This window comes from Mustela lutreola, chromosome 8, assembly GCF_030435805.1.
Source record: "Mustela lutreola isolate mMusLut2 chromosome 8, mMusLut2.pri, whole genome shotgun sequence".
NCBI classification, from domain to species: Eukaryota; Metazoa; Chordata; class Mammalia; order Carnivora; family Mustelidae; genus Mustela; species Mustela lutreola.
The window spans coordinates 82,108,238-82,121,054 of NC_081297.1; the positions used below are offsets into that span (position 1 = coordinate 82,108,238).

The 12,817-nt window shown below is 37.6% G+C and overlaps 1 protein-coding gene across 1 annotated transcript in view; it reads right to left on the bottom strand.

Moving 5' to 3' along the window:
• Positions 1–12,817, bottom strand: part of LMNTD1 (lamin tail domain containing 1) — a 510,701-nt gene that overhangs the window by 491,045 nt on the left and 6,839 nt on the right. The window contains exon 2 of the transcript XR_009356747.1: positions 7,260–7,633. The gene's annotated coding sequence lies outside the window, so the exon portion shown is untranslated. Of the gene's footprint in view, positions 7,634–12,817 lie in introns of the transcript that reaches the window.

The window sequence follows — 12,817 nt, forward strand, 5'->3', positions numbered from 1 at the left end:
AAGTGAATATGTTTTTTCCAATTGATTATGTCATGCCATGTAAACATAGTCAATGGAATGAAAGTTCATTGATTAGTTTGTTGCAGGAACATAGACACAAAGGCTCTGAAAGTTGGAGAGATTTTTAAAAATCTCTTCTTAGTACAGTAATAAATTAGAGCAACTAATGTCATAAAAGTCACCTCTGATCACCCGTATAGGAACTGGGCTGGTACACCATGACGGACAGTTGGGTCACTCTCTCACAAGTCCATTTGCTCCACTGTTGGAGATGGTGCTTTTTAATATAACACTGAAAACTCCTGGACTGTAATTCCTACCATCTTTTAAAGTCTGTCCTCCAGATCAACAGAGCAACCCTTCAAATAACAAAGGACACTTTTGATTTGCCACTTCTGCCTCACTGTCCCTAAGCTAAACATTTTTAGTTTATGCTATTTGACCATAAAAAATGTTGATAATATTACTTAAAAGTCATGTAACACCTTAGACTTTTCTCAGAGCTTTGTATACATGATCTCATTTTACCTTTATGATATATCTCCAAATGCTCTACAACTGGTATCTCACATATAAGAAAACCAGCTTGCCCAAAGATTATACCACTGGTTTATGCCAGAATATAAATTAGAAGCGTCATCTCTTCACATTCTTCCTATCTCTGAATTTAAATTTCTGAACTTAAATGAGCATTTATATAGACTGAACACTCATTAAGCACAGTAAATACTTAAGACAATAAAAATTCTGAAGTCATTTTACTAATATTAAGAAAATAATTAGCATGATACATTTATGGTAATTAATACTTAAAAAGTTACAAAATTTTTCCAAGTGGCAAGACTTTTATATGTGTATTTAGAACTTCGAGAAGATATATTAAGTATTTCTCTTCTGTTTCCAGCTAAAAATTTTGACCAACTATAGGTTTGAGTTCAGCTTAAATTTTCTGATCTATACTTCAGTCAGCTCAGATACTGTTTTCCTGCTGGTCTTTGAATATTCATCTTCATCCACTCATATTTGTTGAGTTCCTGGGCATCTGCTGGTTCTTCCTCTGTATTCTCAGCAAGGAATGTCAGAATTCAAACATTTTCCCTTAAACAGCAACAACAAAAACTCAAGGCACACATAAAACTTCACCTGTTGGCATAAAATCCTTGAGGCCTCAGAACTGAATAGAAGGCACTCAATTTAAATACACAGAAGCAGCAGTTGTTAATGGATATAAAGTATCAGCTTTAATTAAAATGTGCCTCCAATGGCATTTCAACAAAGTCAGAGTTAAAGAAATTTCACTGTGCCAAGGAGGTGCTCTACTGAGCCCAAATGGAGGGCCCTCCATGAGGGACACCCGGTAGATGAAGTGTGTACCAACGACAGAGCTCGGAGTGCGATAGAACATTGTTGAGACAGGGCAGGGGCAGGACTAGTGAGGCTCTCCACCTCTGTGGGAAATGGAGTGCAAGCCTTGGATGATGCAATAAGTGGGGACTCATAGAAGACTGGACTACTGGAAATATCAGCCTGACTACACAGTCTGTTTGAGTAGAATGATCCTGCTTTTTAGTTTCTTATTTCCTTTCTGAATGTCCATTTGAGCCATTTACCCAAGGGACAAACTAACAGACATAGATATATAGAAAAGATAAACTAGCAATTATGCCCTCTGGCTACAAAAAGGTCAATCATCAAAGAGGAGCAGACTGGGAAGCCATGTAAAAAATCAAGGTCAACCAGCTTCTCCTTGAGACCCAGCCACTAGCCAGGCCCAACTCCAATTTTTTAGTTTTGCAGGCAATGACCAGTTGTTGAGCACCAGCGATTCAAGTTCCCATGTTACAGAAATACGTATGTGGTTCCATCATCTTACATCTTGTTGGGATTCTTAGGAAAGAATAACATTCCCTATACCCAGTCTTTGTTGTGTTTTTCTTTCTAGAAGCAATGGAATCATTGGCAGGAAGCAGGCTGTAGAGTTAAACAGTCTACTTTTTTTTTTTTTTAAAAGATTTTATTTGTTTATTTGACAAATAGAGATCACAGTAGACAGAGAGGCAGGCAGAGAGAGAGAGGGAAGCAGGCTCCCTGCTGAACAGAAAGCTCAATGCGGGACTCAATCCCAGGACCCTGAGATCATGACCTGAGCCAAAGGCAGCGGCTTAACCCACTGAGCCACCCAGGCGCCCAACAGTCTGCTTTTAACCTAGGTTCTCTCACCCTTAAGGAGGAGGCTCTGTCTGGATTCTGATGTTTTCTTTTATTTAGAGAGACCTCAGCTGATACAACACTCCTGGCCTCTTCACCCCTTTACCACTCTGACTCAGGGGATGAGGAGCAAATTATTTGACTGGTAGATTTCAGAAGAGTTAGTAGGGTTTGCAGAGCTCAACCGTAGCCAGTCTCTCCTTCCTTGCACATACTTATGTCTTCTCTTCCATGCTGGAAGTTTTATAAGGGGAGGCCCCACAGAGGAGATGTGTCCATCTGGCCTGGACTGATGGATAAGTCTGCCTATTTCTGAGCTGCATTGTTAGGAAACCCACAGTTGCTGTGCTGCTAAGCCACATTATCCCTTCTAGCCTTAATCAGTAAGAAGTATGGTATTCTGATCTCCATCTGTCCTATTCCTTGTCTATCTTATAAGTGGCTTACAACTCAGAACTACTTTTTAACTATGTTGACCTAGAAAATTATTTAGCTATACTTGTCATTATCCATTCATATTTGTCAAGTTCTTTTAGTATCTTCTGGTTCCTCTTTGGATGTTATCATTATTTTATTAACCTGGCAGGACTGTGAATGTAAAGTGCCTAGTGCAAAGCTTTGCATTCAATTAAAGTTTGCCTTCCCTTGCTATTATTTTGAGTTAATCATCCCTCATTTTTAAGATTCTATCTTCCCTTTAACTTTCTCCCATAAATTATCTTCTATCTCTCCTCAGTCTTCAACAATTTCTTATTAAACCTTTCTGTCACCCTAAATCAACCTGAATTTTGTTCTTAAAATCCCAGGACCAGCCCCATCAACATCTTCTGGAATTTTCTTGGACATGGAAACTCCCAGGCCCCATCTCAAACTTAACTGAATCAGAAACTCTGGGGGTGGGGCCCAGCAAGTTGTGCTTTATTTAACAAGCTCTCCAGATGATTCTGAGGCACATTCAAGTTTAAGAACCAGATATTACTCCATTTCTGCTCAGTTCCATGGCTTGTCTCTGTCTGGTTACTTCTCTTTTTTGCTTTAATCTCCTTTGCAATTACCAACTAACCATTTTGTTTGATTATCATTATCAATTGTTTCATACCTGAAAGCCCCCATCACCATCCAAAAAGGGAAACAGAAGTTAATGATTGTCCTTAAATGATTTAAAAGAAGTACCTACAAGTCTCTTACACATATTTTTTGTTCATTCCTAATTATTATATCTGATTTTTTGAAAAGCCAGGCAACTCAGTATGTTTTAATTTAGTTTACCAGGTGTTCATTTTCACAGCCATTGTATAACATAAACCCACTCACAAATCTGTAAATCTTTGCTCTGTGTTTTGTCTTTAATAGGTAAACAGAAAAATCTTGTATCACAGGAAACTACAGGTAGCACTGAAAAAAAAATTGGTTTTCACATTACTGGTTTCCCAACAATGTGAAAAGCATGAAGCAATTCAATTATCCTAAAATTGCCATCCAATTTGTTTCTCTGTGGGAGAGCTAGTATTCTTACTTCATGAAGACCAGGAAATTATCTGCTTTTTGGAATATGTGAGTCTTTTCCTTCCTATTTTTGCTGAATCTCTGAAAGAATATTTAGGGGCAGCAGAGATGGGGGAAGGGTAGGGACCAGGGGGAAAGGGAAGAGGTAAAATGGGAGCTGACAAAAAAGGTGTTTTTCATTTCAAATAACCCCAAATATCATTATTTGTTAAATATACTTTGAAATTATCCTTTCGCAAATTTAACCTAATGCTTAGGTCCTTCAAGTAATTGATTGGTTCAGGTAATTATTAATTTCCCTCCCAGCAGTCCCAAATGCTAATGCAATTAGTTTTCACTCAACAAAATCTGTGGACATGCATGATTTTTATAATAAATTAGTACTAATGTGTAACATTTTGAGGAAATGTCATTCTCCTGCCATTCATTATGAGACATTCTGGGGGAAGCAAGTCATTCACTTAAACTGTAATGAAAAGCATTTAGTATTTATTAGTGTGTAGGAGGCTTTTCTCAAGGGAGTATTTCACAGCTATTATTCATTCAATCTCGGTTTCCCTAGGAGGGAGGGAAAGAGCCCACGGATCCAAAGTCAATGAGTTAAGTCATTGTTCAGCTCCATTCCAAAGGACTACTCTGTTTCAACCCCAGGTTCAAGTTAAGATTCTGTGGCTAGGGATTTTCTTTGTGATCTAGTCCCATTGGCAACAGCTTAGACATCACTTGTCTGTTCTCTGATCACCTTCCTTGGAGGGCCCTGAGATGTACCCATGGAACAAGAAACCTTCATAAGGAACAAGGGCCTTCCTAGGTAGCAGACATTCCTAGAGTTCCATCTTCAGATTTCTTCTGAGATCCCCACAGTACTCACAACGGCCAGATGTTCTTATTTTCAGTACTCCAAGATCTTCTCAGTTTACTTATTCTTTCGGACATATCTATTCTTACCAGCTCATATTGAACTCACTCCATTGCTTGGCTTCCAGGAGGCATACCATGCACTAACTGTGCCTTCCTTGCTTCTGTCAAGGATTCTGATTCCTTCCTCTCCCAAATGGTCAAAAGTGATCTTCCACCAGGTGCTTTCTCTAGGCCTCTTTAATCTCTTCCTTGACTTCATCAACTTCCACATTTTAAACTATTGCTTCTTCTGGATCGTTCCCAAAATCTAAATTCCAACTGCCACTGGACATTTCTACCTTGGATCTTTTAGACATAGGATTGAAAACTATTTCCAATAAGGTTAGATAGTAAATATGTCAGTCTCTGCAGGCCATTTGGTCTCTGTTATGACTACTAAACTCTGCTGTTGTAATATGAAAGCATCCACAACACATAAATGAATATGACTCTGTTTCAATAAAACTGTTTATGGACACTGATATTTGAATTTCATATAATTTGATGTTTTAAAAAATGTTAGTCTTTGGTTTTAAAAAAATTAAAAATGGAAAAGTCATTCTCCACTCTTAAAAAGACAGGCAGTAGGCTGGATTTGGCCCTCTGGCTGTAGTTTCACCAAACTCTTTTTTTTTTTTTTTTTTAAAGATTTTATTTATTTGACAGAGAGAGAGGAGAGAGATCACAAGTAGGCAGAGAGAGGAAGGGAAGCAGGCTCCCTGCCCAGCAGAGAGCCTGATGTGGGGCTCGATCCCAGGACCCTGGGATCATGACCTGAGCTGAAGGCAGAGGCCTTAACCCACTGAGCCACCCAGGCGCCCCGGTGACCTCTGTTTTAGATGTATTCCCATCTAGTCACATATTCCTAGGCACATAATCCTCAGTCATTTACTACTCCTTCCCATTACGATGGTGTTTTCTCTTTAAGCTCGTCTTTACTTTTATTTGAAAATAAAGAGTTGAATGCCATGTAATATCCTTTAGGTACAGACTCCCTTCAGGAGAACAAGCATGGATACAGCATTCTTATTTCAGAAAAGGAAGTTGAGGCCCAGCTTGGATTGTCATTGAGTTAAGTAGTACTAAAACCACCATCAGAACTCAATTCTCCAGACATTTTGGACCACACCTCTACATAAATTGTCACATAGCAGTCAATCGCCTATAATGTGTGGCTTATATCTTTCAATACAGAAAGAAATAGAAAACTTCTCAAGGTTCTTTTCAGATCTCTAATCCATACTATATTACACCCTGCTCCTCCTCCATAAGCATGTTCTTTCTTTTTCTTTTTCTTTTTTTTTTTTTTTTTGGTCATTCTGATGGCTCATTATGGTGCTTCTACCCAGCTGAGTCAGGCAGGAACTGGTTAGAAGAGGGACAAAAATGTTTACTAAGCAATATTCCACCAATGTCAGTGTAAGTTGAAGTAGAAAACTTCGTAAGTGAAGATCTAGATAACAACTAACATTATTTTGGTACCAGCAGAAAGAGTTAAAGCTCAGTATTGTATTAAAAAACAAAACAAAACAAAACAAAAAACCCCAAGATGCATTTGCTATTATTAGGAACAGAGAAAAGATGATGTTCCTATGGCTAATGCCTATTTTATCCTCTTCCATGTATTTTCCCAGAACTCACTTGGGATTCTGATATCTACTAAGAATATTATAATATTTACTAAGTTTTTACAAGTTTCATGAGATTGTAGATTCTTCTGTAAGAAGAATCTACCTCTTCAATTTTAGGATTGAAAGAAATGAATTCACCTTTAACATCACTTAGAGGCCACATACTTGTTTTTTTAGCCATAGGCCAGTTTGGCACTTTTATATTTTCTATTATCTTGTTAATATCTATGCTGATGGAAGAACTTTACAAAAAGCAAACCTAAATTATAAATGTGATTTTTGCTTTGGGAGGAAAACAGGGCAAATCAACAAATATACAAACAAAAATATTTAGCAAAGAAGCACCATTAGGTATAATACCAATTATGGGTATAAAAAAATAAACCATGAACAGGCATGTGTGATTCTACCCTCAGTCCGATTCTTTCTTCTTCTTTTTTTTTTTTTTTTTTGGAAATTTGATGATGTTAACCTTGCTTTATTCCTTTTTTTCATTATGATATTATAGAGTGACCCCTGAAGAACCTTGTTTCTTAGGAGTACGTTTGATCATAAGCTGAAATTGGCCCAAGTTATCACAGGATACTATGAAAAATTACCACAGGATTACCACAGGATACTATATCAAAGAAATGTGCTTCTGAAATGGGTACTCTTTTACTTATCTTCCTTTAGTAGATATAATGAAGCCCAGAATGCATTACCCCTTTCAAATGAATATTCTCTGGAAAATATATCTGCCTTTGGTAAACAGATTTTATTTCTGATTGGAAGATTAAATTAGCCTTGTTAATTTAATGTATAGAGAAACTCACTATCAGAATCAAAGGAAAACAACTGAAAATATCTAGAGCTTTGTTTTCTGAAGAAAATTACTTCTTGCTTATATAATTTGATTATTGTCTATACTGAGGGAAAATACTTTACAAAAAACATCTTGTAAAATACTTTCTGTAGTAGTATTATAGAGTAGGCTAAAGCTGCTGTAAGAAAGAAAACCCCCAAATTCAGTAGTTCCAAGAACAATGAAGTTTATTTGTCTCCCAGTTAACAGCACAAGATAAGCATTCTGGCTTGGTGGGCAACTCTGCTCCAGTCAACTGCTGGAGGCCCAGGCTGGCAGCAGCTCTGCCATCAACTGTTGGCTTGTAGGGTTCTGGTTGTCGCCATCCCAGCTGGCTAAATAGGAAAGCAAGGGAGTCTCCAGCCAGGGATATCCTCTTAAGCAGATAAGGTAGAAGTTCCTTACGTATCTTGTACTCCTATTCCATCCTCAAGTATTCAGTTCCATAGCCACAGGTGTTGCAAGGGAGATTGGGAAATATGGTCTCTCCATGTACCCAGACGAAGGAAGAACAGAAGCAGCAGGCAACTGCAGTCTCCATATACTGATTGTTAAAAATTATAAAACACAAGTAATGTACACTGCAAGGTTCCCAGAATGTTATACAAATACAAAAGAATATAACACGTTATTTTTTTCTATTATGAGAATATTCAACAAGGTAAAAAACCAAGGCAAGTCTCTTTGATTTTATGTTAACACATCAAAAAGATTTTTTGTTATCAAACACACAGAGGAAATACCCAAGCTAAAATAAGTCATGTTCTAAAAGCTGGGAATTCATTTTCTCATAGAAACAATGTTTTATAAATGGCCAGGTTCCAAAATTATTTCAAAAGGGCTCATTTACCTCCTGTGGTCTATGTGCAATGAAAAGTAGTAGAAGACAATACTGTCCTGCAGCATTCAAAATGGAACTATTAGCTAGAAATAATTTTTTAAATATTTTTAATAAGGAAATTAAGTTTAAGTATAAAAGGATGTGGTAGAGAATGGGAAATGGGAAATGAATCCTTTCATGTAAAGCCAAAGTGAACTTTCACAATAGTATTCTGGCAGTGGCTCTTTAGGTTGATTTTTCCTCCTTCAAGGTTTATTGCAAACAAAATGAATGTGCTTATCAGCCATGCTTTACAGCTAGATTTCTGGAACAAAATGGAAGAGAGAAAGTACTAAACACAAGTGTAGGGAGAGAGGGGAAAATTCTCAGGGAAGTCAGGGAAGGGAGGAAAAGTCTCGTGCTCATCTCTACATCTACAAGGATATATCAAGAAAGATAAGCAGAGGAAAAGACAAAGTTGAGGTTGGGAAAAGGAATAAGACAGACATATGCAGGATCTCTCGGGGGAAGAATGAGAACAACTGGGGATTGAGTTTTCTTTGTACCACTAGGAATTTACTTACTGCAGAGAAGAGTTGAGAGGCAGCGAACAAGCAACAATGCGTGAAGAAAGAATGTTAATAGGCTGAGAGGAATTTAGGAAGTAACTGACTTCTGTTTTATTTTTCTTTAATCAGCACAAGGAAAGTTCATGATTTAAAATTAAGAAAATGAAAACCTATCAAAATGCAAGTTAGAAGAATCTTCATGGCAGAAAAGACACATCTGAACAGGGTCCCTACAAATACAGCCAGTGTAAGCCTCTTTCCACCTTTCGGGTACACATTTGTTTTTTCTAGCTCTTCTATTCCAGTACAACTTAATAGTTCCCCTACTGCTTCTAACATGACCTCTGAAGATGCTTGATGTTAAGTAAAAAGGCAATTTCAGGCAGCTTGATCTGGGGGGTCAGTCCTGTATCTCAAATGCAATGGAGGACTGTTCTCTGTGAGTGTGACTGCTCATAGCCCATTGATTGCAGAACTCACCAAGAGAAACTGGTTTCTCTCACTTGACAACTGCACGTACTATAATCAGAAAGACATGACTTTGGGCTCCTTTAAAAAGCCCAAGCCTTGAATTACTTTTGAAGCACTATTTGGTCTCACAGTGGCACCAGCAACAATGAACCATCGCCATGGGCATCAAGAGCCCAGCCTTTAAAGCCTGAACACGGTACAAAGATTTCTTTAACTTCTGAAAATGAAAGCACCCTTTGAAGAAAAACAAATTCTCAAATTGGCTGCAAACTATTTAATCAAATGTTTTGGGGGGTTTCAGAGAATACTAATATAATCCTAAACATGTTGGCACAATTTTGCTTACAAATTTCTTATTCTAGCTTGTTGCTGTGTTAACTACTTTACAGAGAGATAAAAGTTGATGAAACAAGGGATAGAAATGATGTGAGGTTTCAATACAAATGTTTGTTTGTATTCTGTCTGGAGTCTTAACTTTGAGCCTAATTAGTTGCATTATCTTGAACAGGTCCCTAGACATCTCTGGATTTGGTTCCTCAACTGGAAATTGAAGGGATTGGATGAGATGAGCCCTAAAATCCCTTCCAGCTCGACAGACTATAATTCAGGTTTTTTCAGCTTCAGTTGTGCCATGACAGGGAACTTTAGTGGCAGTCTTGAATTACTTAAAGACAGAGCATACTGCTTCAAGCCTACGCAATACTGCTCTGAACAGACGCCTCACAGCTGCTGGGCTTCCTCCTGCTGGAGGCTGCTTGTATGGGGTGAAACTGTGAAGTTCTGTGTCCAGCTCTAAAGAGTTTTAAAGCTGCCACGTGACTCTTAAGATTTCCCTATACAACCTGGCTATCCAAAGCCAACTTTACAAAGCAAAAAAAAAACAGGCATTCACAGTCAACATCAAGAAAAGCCTTCTCCTGCTCAGTCCCTGCCTTGGCACACAGAATTCTCATTCACAATAATAATGTCAAGTCTGGGCTCAGATTTTAAGTAAAAGACTTATTTTTAAAAAGAAAAGCTATTTCAGAGGTCTGGTTTTCCAGTATTTTCATGGGCAGTAGCAAGTTCTGAGTGAGGATGTTTAATCAGCAGAATGGACCAAAAACCAAGCAAACGAGTATAGGAAAAAAACTTTTCTTTCTAATATTCACCCATCTGGAGGTTAAGAACTACTTTCTCTCAATCTTAGAAATTTGAATTTTAATCATTCATGTGAATTCTGCACTATCTTTAAAATATAACCTAAGGATGTCCTTGAGCACTCATTGGAAAATAATTATGTGAAAATACTTCTTCCTCCAAATTACCACTTCATCCTTTCCCAACTTCAGCCTACTAGAAAGACAGTAATTAAAATCATCTGCCTTTAATGACAATATCATCGTCATTAGTCCCTAAGGTCCTTAAACCAAGGTCACCCTTGGTTTCCTTTTTCTACACAGCATCCTGATATGGGTGTTGATTGCCAAGGTCTGGAATTTTAACTCCCATACTTCATTTTGTCTTGCTTTTTTTCCTTTATTTTTTTCTAATAACCTCTCATTTGCTCTTGTATAAAATGACCAGGCAGGACTAGGAGCCCTTACCTACAAAGACCCCCACAGTACAATCATGATTATTCTTTTATACATGAGAATGGAGACTGACATGCTACTCCACCTTTGATTAATTTCTGACACTTGTATTCTAGTACATAGTTTTTGTTATAACCAATACTTCCTTAGGGAATATAAAGTACTAAAATTAAAGCACACAAAAAATATCTCTGCCCTGAGGAGAAGAAAAAGATTTCCTTTTCCTGATTTACTCTCTGAAACTACCCAAATCTGAATTGATTATCTACTTCCGTCAAGAATCACTAGAGTATTGTGCAGTTTTTCTTCAGTTTGACACGCTGTCATGACCCCTATTAGTACACAGACTTCCCAGTTTTCAAGGCAACAAGTAACATGAGGCTATTTCTTCTTAGAGTATCCACTCTCTGTTCATTTATTTGTTATAAAGCTCTATTAGTTCATAGACCTCATAGAATACTGACTTTTTTGAAAACCAATACTCACAAATTAATATATAAATTGAATGCTGAGTGAAGTCACAGAATAACATAAAAAATATAAAATAGAATTATATTCACTTGCTATTACATTCCTGGTACAAAACTATTTTAAAGCCTTACCTAAAATTTTTTTCTGGATTTTTTTAGTTGGATTTTGAACTGCTATTTGGGTCATTATTAGAAACAGAAGCAAGCCTATTCTGCCATATCCCCTCTCTTTCAATGGCATCAGTTATTTATGATTCATATATTCAGAATGCTAGATCTACATGTGACATTGGAGGTAATTTTGTAAGCCCTTGGTATAAGAACGCAATCCCACCTGGAAATGCAGCCCTCTTGTAAGAAATACACATGGGGGATGCACAGGGAACAGAAGAGGGAAAGGGTACTCCCACTAGGCAGCCAGATCTATCAGTCAATCATGGGGTTCCAAAAAATCACTGGCAGATCATACTTCCATTTTATAGAGATCCTGGAAAGCAAAAGGACTTTCTAGGGTCACAAAGCTGATTTAAGCAGCAACAATGAGCACTCACTGGGTCATTTCCTAGGATGGTCCTTTACCCAGTAAAAGATACACACGACCAGGAATGTCCTTTAAAATGCACATAGTTACTTTAGTCATGGTCATCTGTGTGTTACTTTCCCAATTTATTTATTGACCTGGAAGCTTATTAATCCTTCTAAAAAAGAGATGAACTTCTTTTGCTAGATGAACCATCTATGATGAGGAGTCTTTGATACTGTTGGGCCTGCCCACTCCTCACCTCCCCAACCATCATCCTCAGCACAGATGAGAGGAACTTGCTTAACCCAGACCTCACTTTGTGATCTTTTCACTTTGAACTTGTACCAATTCTACACTTCACTCTCTCAGCTATTTTTGGTTCTTGCCCTACTCTGTAACTATATACCGTATGGGTGGAGACCACAGATTTTTGGAGCCCCACTTACTGGGTTTGAATCCCAGCTCTGCTACTATCTAATAACGAAATCTTGGGGAATATACTTAATCTCCCTCTCTGCTTTGACTTCCTAATCTGTAAAACGGGTCAAATAATAGTGTCTACCTGATAAACTTCTTATATTAAAAAAGTTAATGTATGAGAAGCACTTAGAACAATGCCTGGCACAGGGTATATTGAAACGGAAAATTATAATTATTGGATTTGCCCTAAGTATCTTCTCACCTAACAGCCTGCAGATAATAACAACATGCTATTCTAAATAATAACTCTTCTTGTGCTACTACTATTACCCTCTCCTCTCTCACCTCTTATTTGTTTTGAAATAAGAAAACTAAAGTCTGAGATCTTGAATAATGTGCCCATGGTCACACAGGTAGTAAAAAGCAGAATCAGGACTTGAACCAATATCTGTCTTAGCATCTTTCCAAATCTCTGAGAAAAGGGCCTTAGAGTTCTAAAATTTTTTTATAAGTAGGTTGACTTACCTCCCATACAGGTCAGGAAGACTGGGATCTCCACAGGGAAGGAAAGGCATTGTCAGACATGAGATGAGGATACTATCAGTGTCTGAGCCTATACCCTATACCACTTCCACTATACCACACAGCACTCATGTGGACTATACTGTCAGAAGCCACCCCTAATCCATTGCTTATTTGAGTACAATATTAGGGAATATTGTTTTGATTCAAGTCAAAGTGGTAGTATTTTCAATTCCAATATCAGAAGTTTCTGAAATCATTTATTTCTACTCCAGCTTTAGGGTATAGCGAACATCTCTTCCTTTCCAGATGAGGGGAAAAATATATATATATATATATATATATATATTTCCTCTCTT